Source organism: Equus caballus, chromosome 1 (genome assembly GCF_041296265.1).
Source record: "Equus caballus isolate H_3958 breed thoroughbred chromosome 1, TB-T2T, whole genome shotgun sequence".
NCBI lineage: Eukaryota > Metazoa > Chordata > Mammalia > Perissodactyla > Equidae > Equus > Equus caballus.
The window spans coordinates 131,456,450-131,467,235 of record NC_091684.1 but is presented as its reverse complement, the minus strand read 5'-3'; positions in this window follow the sequence as shown (position 1 = coordinate 131,467,235).

Genomic DNA, 10,786 nt, shown 5'->3' with positions numbered 1-10,786 from the left:
CCAGTGATCCTCAGGACACCAAGGGTTGGTGATTTATCTAAAGTCACACAGCTAATTAATTAGTATTGAGCTAGAACGACTCCAGGCATTCTAACCCGTAGTGCAGGGATTGAGTGAGGAGAATTAATAAAGGGAGAGGTTTAACAGAATGTGCTAGGAGAGAGAACTCAGCAGTGTTTTCAGAGGCACAGCTGTGTGTGTGGGTGTGTAAGGGAACAGTTCTCCGGAACTGTTGCCTATCACGGTCCTAACAGGACAATGTTTGGAAGTTTCAGAGCAGAGATGTGGGTAACACAACCAAATGCAAGGCAGCTGGCTGGCTTTGCTCCAGGAGGTAAATCTGAGGAGAATCAGAGTACAAAGACTTGCCTTTAACTGCAGGCCCAAACCAACAAAATCAAGTATGGTACTGTCATCCTGCTCCATCAAATCTTAGAGACTACAAAATGGTTTGTAATGGCAAAAGATTGGAAACAACATAATGGGCCATCAATAGGAAACTCAGTAAATAAATTAGTACACACATACACTTAAATAATAAGTTCACATTTATTGGGTCCTTACCACATGCTAGACACTGTTCCAAATGACTTTCATTCATCTAATCACACCATCACAGTATGAGATGGCTGAAATTATGATCCTCATTTTACAAAATATATATATACATTACGTGGATCCATATGTATTGACATAGCCTCCTTGCATTTTTGAATACGTGGCTGCAAGGCCTCAAAAGAAAGGCTAAGGTAGGGTTGGGGGAGTGTAAGTGACAGACAAAATCACGTTTTTATTAAATTAACATGAACTGAAATCAGAAAGTGGAAAATAAATTAGAAAGAGGGAACCTTAGAGGAAGGGGTATTATGGGTTGTACTTTTGTTTTTTGCTTTTAAAGCATAGGTTTCAGCTTTCTGTCTAGAAAGCTTATCCTCCCCTTCCTCCCACCTCCTTCACCAGACATATCTGACTCATGCTTAAGATCTCAGCTCAAAAGTGAATTCCTCAGCAATATCTTCCTTGGCTACTCCCTAAACTGAATTAGACTCCCTGTTACTGTCTTTCACAGCACTCTGGGTTTTTTTGTTTGTTACGTAAATTTCAGTTTATATTCTAATTTGACATCTGTATACACTACAAAGTGATCACCCCCAAATGTCTAGTTTCCATCCATTACCCTACAATTGACCCTGTTACCCCTTTTGCCCACCCCCTTCCCCTCTGGTAACCACGGATCTGTTCTCTGTATCTATTAGTTTTTGTTTTGTTTGTTCATTTATTTTGTTTTGTTTTTAGATTCCACATATGAGTGAAGTCATACAGTATTTCTCTTTCTTTTTCTGACTTATTTCACTTAGCATAATACCCTCAAGGTCCATCTATGTTGTCACAAATGGTAAGATTTCATTCTCTTTCATGGCTGAGTAGTATTTATACACACAGACACACCCCATCTTCTTTATCCATTTATCCATTGATGGACACTTAGGTTGTTTGTGTCTTGGCTATTGTAAATAATGCTGCAATGAACATAAGGGTATGTATATCTTTCCGAATTAGCATTTTCATATTCTTCTTCTAAGTACCCAGTAGTGGAATAGCTGGATCATGTGGTAGTGCTATTCTTAATTTCTTGAGGAATCTCCATATTGTTTCCCATAGTGGCTGCACCAATTTACAATCCCACCAACAGTGTACAAGGATTCCATTTTCTTCACGTCTTATCCAATGCTTGTTATTCCTTATCTTTTTTTTAAAAAAAGATTTTATTTTTCCTCTTTCTCCCAAAGCTCCCCAGTACACAGTTGTGTATTTTTGGTTGTGGGTACTTCTAGTTGTGGGATGTGGGACACCGCCTCAGTGTGGCCTGATGAGCGGTGCAATGTCCACACCCAGGATTCGAACTGGGAAAGCCTGGGCCGCCAAAGTGGAGCTCAAGAACTTAACCCCTTGGCCACAGGGCCAGCCCCTTGTCTTTTCAATAATAGCAATTCTAACAGGTGTGAGGTGATATCTCATAGTGGTTTTGATTTACATTTCCCTAATAATTAGTGATGTTGAACATCTTTTCATATGCTTGTTGGCCATCTGTATATCTTCTTTGGAAAAATGTCTATTCAGATCCTCTGCCCATTTTTTAATCGAGTTGTTTGTTTCTTTGTTGTTCAGTTGTATGAGTTCTTTATATATTTTGGATATTAACCTCTTATTGGATGTATATTTTGCAAATATCTTTTCCTGTTCAGTAAGTTGCCTTTCCATTTTGATGATGGTTTCCCTTGCTGTGCAGAAGTTTTTAGGTTGATGTAGTCTCATTTGTTTATTTTTGCTGTTGTTTCTCTTGCCTTTGGACTCAGATCCATGAAAACATTGCTAAGACTGACGTCAAGGAGGTTACCACTCATGTTTTCTTCTAGAAATTTTATGGTTTCAGGTTTTACATTCAAGTCTTTAATCCATTTTGAGTTAATTTTTATGTATAGTGTAAGACGATGGTCTACTTTCCTTCTTTTGCATGTGGCTGTCCAGTTTTCCCAGCACCATTTACTGAAGAGACTTTCCTTTCTCCGTTGTATGTTCTTGGCTTCTTTGGCATAAATTAATTGTCCATTTATGTGCAGGTTTATTTCTGGGCTCTCTGTTCTGTTCCTTTGATCTGTGTGTCTGTTTCTGTGCCAGTACCGTGCTGTTTTGATTACTACAGGTTTGCAGTATAGTTTGAAATCAGGGAGCATGATGCCTCCAGCTTGTGGTTCTTCTTTCTCAGGATGGCTCTGGCTATTCCAAATCTTTTGTGGTTCCATACAAATTTTTTAATTATTTGCTCTAGTTCTTCAAAAAACGCTATTTGAATTTTTTTTAAAGCACTTTTTTTTTTAAGATTTTATTTTTCCTTTTTCTCCCCAAAGTCCCCTGGTACATAGTTGTGTATTTTTAGTTGTGAGCCCCTCTAGTTGTGGCATATGGGATGCCGCCTCAGCATGGCTTGATGAGCAGTGACATGTCTGTGCCCAGGATCCAAACCAGCGAAACCCTGGGCCACCAAAGCAGAGCACACGAACCCAACCACTCGGCCACAGGGCCAGCCCCTGCTATTGGAATTTTGATAGGGATTGCATTGACTCTGTAGATTGTTTTGGGTAGTATGGACATTTTAACAGTATTAATTCTTCCAATCCATGAGCACAGAATATCTTTCAATTTATTTGTGTCTTCTTTAATTTCTTTCAGCAGTGTCTTATGGTTTTCAGTATACAGGTCTTTCACCTCCTTGGTTAAATTTATTCCTAGGTATTTTATTCTTTTTGATGCAATTGGAAACGGGATGGTTTTCCTAATTTCTGATAATTCATTATTGGTGTATAGAAATGCCACAGATTTCTGTATATTGGTTTTTTTGCTAAGGAAGATTTGCCCTGAGCTAACATCTGTGCCAGTCTTCCTCTATTTTGTATGTGAGTCACCACCACAGCATGGCTAACGAGTGGTGTAGATCTGTGCCCAGGATCTGAACCCAGAAACCCGGGCCACCAAAGTAGAGAGCACCAAACTTAACCTCTACACCCTGTGGCCAGCCCCCATATATTGATTTTATATCCTGCAACTTTACTGAATTCATTTATTAGTTCTGTTACCACACAAAATTGGAGTTCTCTTGCCTGATGCCCATAAAAAGCCAACTAATTACGGCATCAGCCTTTGGGAAAAGAGATCAGCTTTATTTTGTGAGATCAATCTGCAGGGAGACAGGGGGCATGTGCCCTCAGATCTGTCTCCTCGATTCAGGATTTGGGGTTAAATTTAAGAGGGAAGGGAAGGGCAGGCTGGCACACAGAAATGCTGATGGGACAGGTTTTGATTGGTGAGCTTCTAAACATTTACGATGAGGTTCTAAACTTTTATGATAGGGTTCTAAGCATTTATGATCAGGTGGGGAAAGAATTTCAACACCGGATCTTACTGAATGAGGGACCCTTGCTTCTGATAAGAGCCCAACTGTCAAGTTCCGGTCATGTCTCAGTCCTTTGGTTCTGTAGGAAGGAAGATCTTTGGTTTTGCAGTCATTTCAGGTCAAGATTTCTTCTGTGCATGCTCTGGCTATATGACTTTGCATGTTTTCTGAAAGGCAATTCTTAGTCACTCTGTTGATAAGAGATGGAGTCAGTTGGACTGGTCCTGGAGGGCTTGTGGTTACAGTTCTAACAGTTTTTTGGTGGAGTCTTTAGGGGTTTTCTATGTATAGTATGTCATCTGCAATTAATGACAGTTTTACTTCTTCTTTTTTGATTTGGATATCTTTTTTTCTTTATCTAGCCTAATTGTCGTAGCTAGGACTTCCAATATTATGTTGAATAAGAGTGGACATCCTACTCTTGTTCCTGATCTTGGAGGAAAAGCTTTCAGCTTTTCACCATTGAGTATGATGTTAGCTCTGCGTTTGTCATATATGGCCTTTATTATGTTGTTATTATGTTTATTATGTTATCACAGAGCTGATCACAGTTTATAAGTGTGCACTTGTTTCTATGTTCATCAGCCTAGTGTCTGACTGCCCTCCTAGACTGTAAGCTCCAGGAAGGCAGGAACCACATCTGTCTTTTTGGCCCCTGGAGCTTCAGGGACTAGAGCCTAGTACCTAGTAGGCAGGTCCTTAATAAATGGGTGTTGAATGACTGAATCAGTGAAGACTGTCACCTTAACTCTGAGACCTCTATCTTAGCGTTTTCTGCTACCTTAATTTTTGTTCAGGTCTAAGTATAGAGATACTTTCAAAGCTGTGATTGGAATTTTATAACTTCTCCCCCAAAACACCTTTACTTCTAAAATCCAAAGTTCCTCTCAAACATTGCTCCAAAGTATCTACTGCGTATGAATGAGATGTGTAGTGCTAAAGACATGCTTTGGCTATAAAAGATCCAAAAACATTCTTATTGCCATTTTTCTAAAAGACAAACAGATACAGAATAAATAAGGTCATACTTCTAACCAAAGTCTAGGGTGAAAATTTTTTGCTTATTTACTCATGAGCCAAATCTATAAACAGCAGGATGGCTAGAGGTGAGTTGGTAAGGAAGGTGAAAAATCTTATCCCACATAGATTACATTTCCCCCATTACTCTATACTCTAGGGACCAGTCCATACCCATTGCTATTTTCTGCCTTTTTTTTTTTTTTTTTTAAGTAAAATGATCTGGCTCTTGTCTCACACAATTTTCTTGTCTGGTACGCCTACTCACCACTCCCAAATCACAGGTTAATCAGTCACTATTCTGTGTTACTATTATATCCGATACCTTTGTCTAGAGTTTACCTAACCCTCTGAATTATAATTATTTGCTTCCTTGTCGGTCTCTCCCACTAAACCATGAGCTCCTTGAGAGCAGGGACCATGTCTTAATCATTGCTCTCTTCAGAACCTAGCACAATATCCAGTACACAGTAGGTGGTGCTCCATCAATGTTTGCTGAAAGAATGGATCTGTCCTTTTCTAGCTAACAAGGTCTAATTCTTGCCAAAGAATGTCAAATAGGTTTGGTTACCTTGGATATTTAGTTGCTTGTGAGAAAACATTCAATATAAGAATGAATTACATCTGAGTTACATTGCTCTCACTCACTTTGACTTATCTGTGTTAATGGGAAGGCCAGAGCAGAATGGATAAATTAAGTCCACAGATAGAACCTTGTTTGAGCCAGTTTTAACTTCCTCCTTTATAAAAGCTTTTGTTAAAGTTGCCAATGAGAAGCAGAACTGACAGATTTGAGTTCCATCTTTTATTTCCTCTATCTGCTGCAGAGAAAACCTAAAGGGCAAAAGCAGAGGGAGATACAGAAGGCATGAAGGACTGCCAACCCACTGGGAGAGAGGAAGGGAGGAAGTTTGCTACAAATGCTGATAGTCTGTGTGAAGCCCTAGCCAGAAGATCTCTCTAGGTTTCAAAATTTGCCTCTTTGGCTCCACACTGTCCCTCAAGATGGTGAGAAGGTCTTTGGGCTGGGCCCAATAGTGAAGCATACCTCCCAGTTCCCTAGGCTGTCTCTGGCCACTTTTTAGCCTCCTCAAAACAATCACCATCACTTGGAATGGATGTGAGAAACAAATGCATATATCCCACATTAGGGGACTCTGTCCCTTCCCTCAGATACTTGCTACCTTCTTTTTTTTTTGAGGCCATTCTTTTTTTTTTCCTTCCTCAAAACCCCAGTACACGGTTGTATATCCTAGTTGTAAGTTGTTCTAGTTCTTCTATGTGAGCCACCACCACAGCATGACAACTGACAGACAGGTGGTTCCATGACTGGGAAGTGAACCTGAGCCACTGAAGTGCTAAACTTTAACCACTAGGCCATCAGGGCTAGCTCCTGAGCCCATTCTTTTTTTTTTTTTTTTACTTTTTATTAAGATTATGATAGTTCACTTAACATAATACCCTCAAGGTCCATCCCTGTTGTCGTGAATGGGACGATTTTATCCTTTTTTATGGCTGAGTAGTATTCCATTGTATACATACCACATCTTCTTTATCCAATCATCAGTTGATGGGCACTTAGGTTGCTTCCACATCTTGGCTATTGTAAATAATGCTGCAATGAACATAGGGGTGCATGGGACTTTTGGAATTGCTGATTTCAAGTCCTTTGGGTAGATACCCAGTAGTGGGATGGCTGGGTCATATGCTATTTCTATTTTTAATTTTTTGAGAAATCTCCATACTGTTTTCCATAGTGGCTGCACCAGTTTGCATTCCCACCAACAATGTATGAGAGTTCCTTTTTCTCCACAACCCCTCCAACATTTGTCACTTTTTGTTTTGGTTATTTTTGCCATTCTAACAGGTGTAAGGTGATAGTGTAGTTTGATTTGCATCTCCCTGATGCACAGCGATGATGAGCATCTTTTCATGTGTCTATTGGCCATCCATATATCTTCTTTGGAGAAATGTCTGGTCATGTCCCCTGCCCAATTTTTGATCGGGTTGTTTGATTTTTTCTTGTTGAGCTGTGTGAGTTCTTTATATATTATGGAGATTAACCCTTTGTCGGATATATAACTTGTAAATATTTTTTCCCAATTAGTGGGTTTTTTGTTTCAATCCTGTTTTCCCTTGCCTTGAAGAATCCTGAGCCCATTCTTAATTCACCTTCACTACTGCCAGCCTCCCAACTCGCCCAGGCCCTTTCTTCTTCACCTCTGCCTTGTCATTGGATGCTGGACCCTCTGCTGGGGTGGGGATGGGGGATACAGGTGGTGGGGGTGAGTCACAATTAAATCAAGGCCCAAAATCAAACCTCTCAGTTGGACATGATGGGGAAACAAAATTTTAAAATTAATCTGTTTCTTCTTTGATCTAAAGATTGAGTATAATCACAGAATCCCAAGACAGGGTGGGACTCAAAAATCAGCTCATCTTACCAAAACAAGCAGTCATACTCTGGCTAACATCTCAAAGCTTTTATCTACTTTTCCTGCCCTGTACATCAGAAGGCATAAAACAGAAGACAACATTTACTTAAAAAAAATATGGTGGGGGCCAGCCCTGTGGCCTAATGGTTAATTTCAGCACACTTCACTTTGGCAGCCTGGGTTTGGTTCCCTGGCGTGGACATAGACCACTTGTTGGTGGCCATGCTGGGGCGGCAACCCACATAGAAAACAGAGGAAGACTGGCACAGATGTTAGCTTAGGGTGAATCTTCCTCAGAAAATCATAAAACAAAAATAATTCAGGGGCCAGCCCCGTGGCTGAGTGGTTAAGTTCCTGCGCTCCGCTGCGGCGGCCTGGGGTTTCACCGGTTTGAATCCTGGGCGCGGACATGGCACTGCTCATCAGGCCATGCTCAGGCAGCATCCCACATGCCACAACTAGAAGGACCCACAACTAAAAAAATACACAACAATGTACCGGGGGGCTTTGGGGAGAAAAAGGAAAACTAAAATCTTTTTTTAAAAAAAGAAAGAATTTTAAAAAAATAATTCCAAATATAAACCCTTCATTTAAAAAAAATATATATATATAGTGAGGTTTTTACTCATTTACTTTTTAGAAAGGAATTCTATAGCTAGGAAGATTGTTTCTTTCCCTCCTCCAATGTAGTGAGAAGTTTTTAGGCTTTCCTAATTGCATTCACAGAACTAAATATAGTTCTTGTTCTTAGAAGTCTGCAGTATATCCAGCCACCTGTTAGCAACCCACCACACCTCCATTCAGCCTTCTCTCCAGGGTTACTCCTCTGTGCAGTGGAGAGGAGAGGGGCTCTCCTCTAGACAGCTCATCATTTCATTCACTCAACCAACATTTATTGATACAACAAATGCCAGGCATAATGCTAGGCACCAGTGATCCAAAGCTGAATAAGACCAGGTCCCTGACCTCAAAGAGTTTGCAATCTAATAGAGGGAGTATGTGGTATAAAGAATTCAACCTTGCACACAGAAAGGTTGGCCTTTTGCCCCTGGCTCCTGGGAAGTAACCTCTAAGCCCTTGGAATGTCCTGCCTAATAAATGTCTTTGTTACTTGGGGGTCTTTGGCCACACCAGATAGTCCAGCAATGTGACTGGGGGAGAAGGAGAGGATCATGTGTTATCAGCTAGAACTCTGGAGGGGCTGGAGACTGAGGTCAACCAACCAGGTTTAGGTGACAAAGCCCCAATAAAAACTTTGACACCAAGGCTCAGGTGAGAGTCTCTGGTTGGCAATACACCATGAGTATTGTCATACACAGTTACCAGGAAAGTTAATGCTGTCCACAACTGGGAGAGGACAACTGGAAGATCCATGTTTGGGAATTTCCTGGACTCTGGCCCATGCATTTCTTCCCTTGGCCAGCTTTAATCTGTTTCCTTTCACTGTGTTAAACTGTAATCGTGAGTATAACAGCCTTCAGTGAGTTGAGTCCTTCTGGTGAATTATCAAACCAAAGGGTGATTTTGTGGACTATTGATAACTTTGGGAAATAGATATGAATGGGATGAGGAGGGCACAAAGACAAGAATGGCTAACTCTACATGGAGAGGTCAAGGTTCAAATAGGTATCTGTTGAATGAAGTTTTCCAAAGATGAGTAGATATATTCAGCAGGTGAATGAAATCAGAGTGTGGAGGATGGTGTAGGGGGGAAAAAAGAGTATGAAACACAGGTGTTTGTACAGACAACTTTAAACCAGCATGGCTGGAGAGGAGGCAGCACAGGAAGCAAAGTAATTTATGAGGCTGGACAGATACACTAAGGCCAGGTCATGAAGAAACTCGCATGGCAAGCTGAGAAACTTCACATTACCTTGTAAGCAATGGGAAGTCTCTGAAGTAACATGATCAGATTTGCCTTTATGGAAAGGATCACTCTGCTAGTTGTTGTTGCAGAGAGGAATGATGAAGGCCTGAATTAAGGCCTTAGGTCATAGAGGAAATGGAGAAGAGAGAGGTGGGATTTAAAGGACATGGTGACTCACTAGCCATGAAAGCTAAGAAATGGGACAGGAATCATCAGAATGACTCCTTGGTTCCTAGCTTGGGTGACTATATGCAATTAACAAGGACAAGAATCTCAGGAAGAGCATGATTGAGGGGGACTGAGGAGGAAAGATAATGAGTTCAGTTTGGGATATGCTGAGTTTGAGGTGACTGGGAGTTTGACTGGTATGTAGTTATATATGTATACAGGGCTGGAGCTCAGGGAAGGCGTCAGCACATACACGGCAGCTGAAGTCAGGTAATAGAAAGCCTGGGAAATGTCCCTTAGATTTCGAAAACAGGAGACCACCAGTCCCTCGATGAGAGCACTTGAAGTGATAGGAACAAAAGTCAGATTTCAGTGGGTTGAGACATGAGCGAAAAGTGAGCTAGTGGACAAATAGTGAATGTAGAGAAACCACTGCCAAACACAAGTGGATCAAGTGGACACCCAACTCTTCCATGCAGGTGAACCCAGCATGGCTTTTCGGAGTTAGCATTGAAATAACCAAGATTACTTATTTTGCATTGACTGGTTGAAAAGTCCTGGTTTGCTCTAGGTACATGGGTTCCAGTGGCACTTGAGATGAAACAGGTGATCTCAACTAATAGTCCCTTACTAACTCATGACGAGCTGGCCCTCCAGCCAAGGCAAGGAGTGTAGATACACTGGGCAATAGTATTGGTTAGGATGTTTTGGTTGCCAGCCCAGAAATCAGCTCTGGCTAATTTAAGCAACATAGAATTTCCTGGATGCTCACAGGTTTCATAGCAAGAACAACACCTCCTGCCTTTCCATGGGCAAAATAATTGAATTCCAACTGATTCACCTCTTTGTTCCTCTGCTCAAGACACAGATTCTTGGTGAGGAGCATGTGATTGGCCCATCTTGAGTCATGAGCCTGACACTTGACTAAAGGAGGCAGTTCCCCCAGGTTACAGTCCCACCAGACTATATTGCATGGGGAAGAGTTAATTCCACAAAAAAGAAACTGGGAGCTGTTCAAAAGGGTGGCCAGAAAACTAATATCCAATTACAGCAACTTTAAAACAACCATCTTTGAAACAGGTGGCAGGAGGTGGTTTTATAATTCACAAAGAAATATGACCAGGAGCTTATTCAGATCTTTTCAGTGGTCTGTAATACTGGCTCCTGAGTTCAAAATATAAGGGGCACTCCTCTGAGATACATCCTTCAAGCTACCATTTAACAATATCAAGTTGTGCATGGTGATAAATTTGGCTATGTTCTTTGACTCATGCATCTGTCCCCAGAGAGTGTCGTTGGGGAAGTAGTCCTTCCAGACTGATTATTTCTGGGCAGAGACAAGCTGAG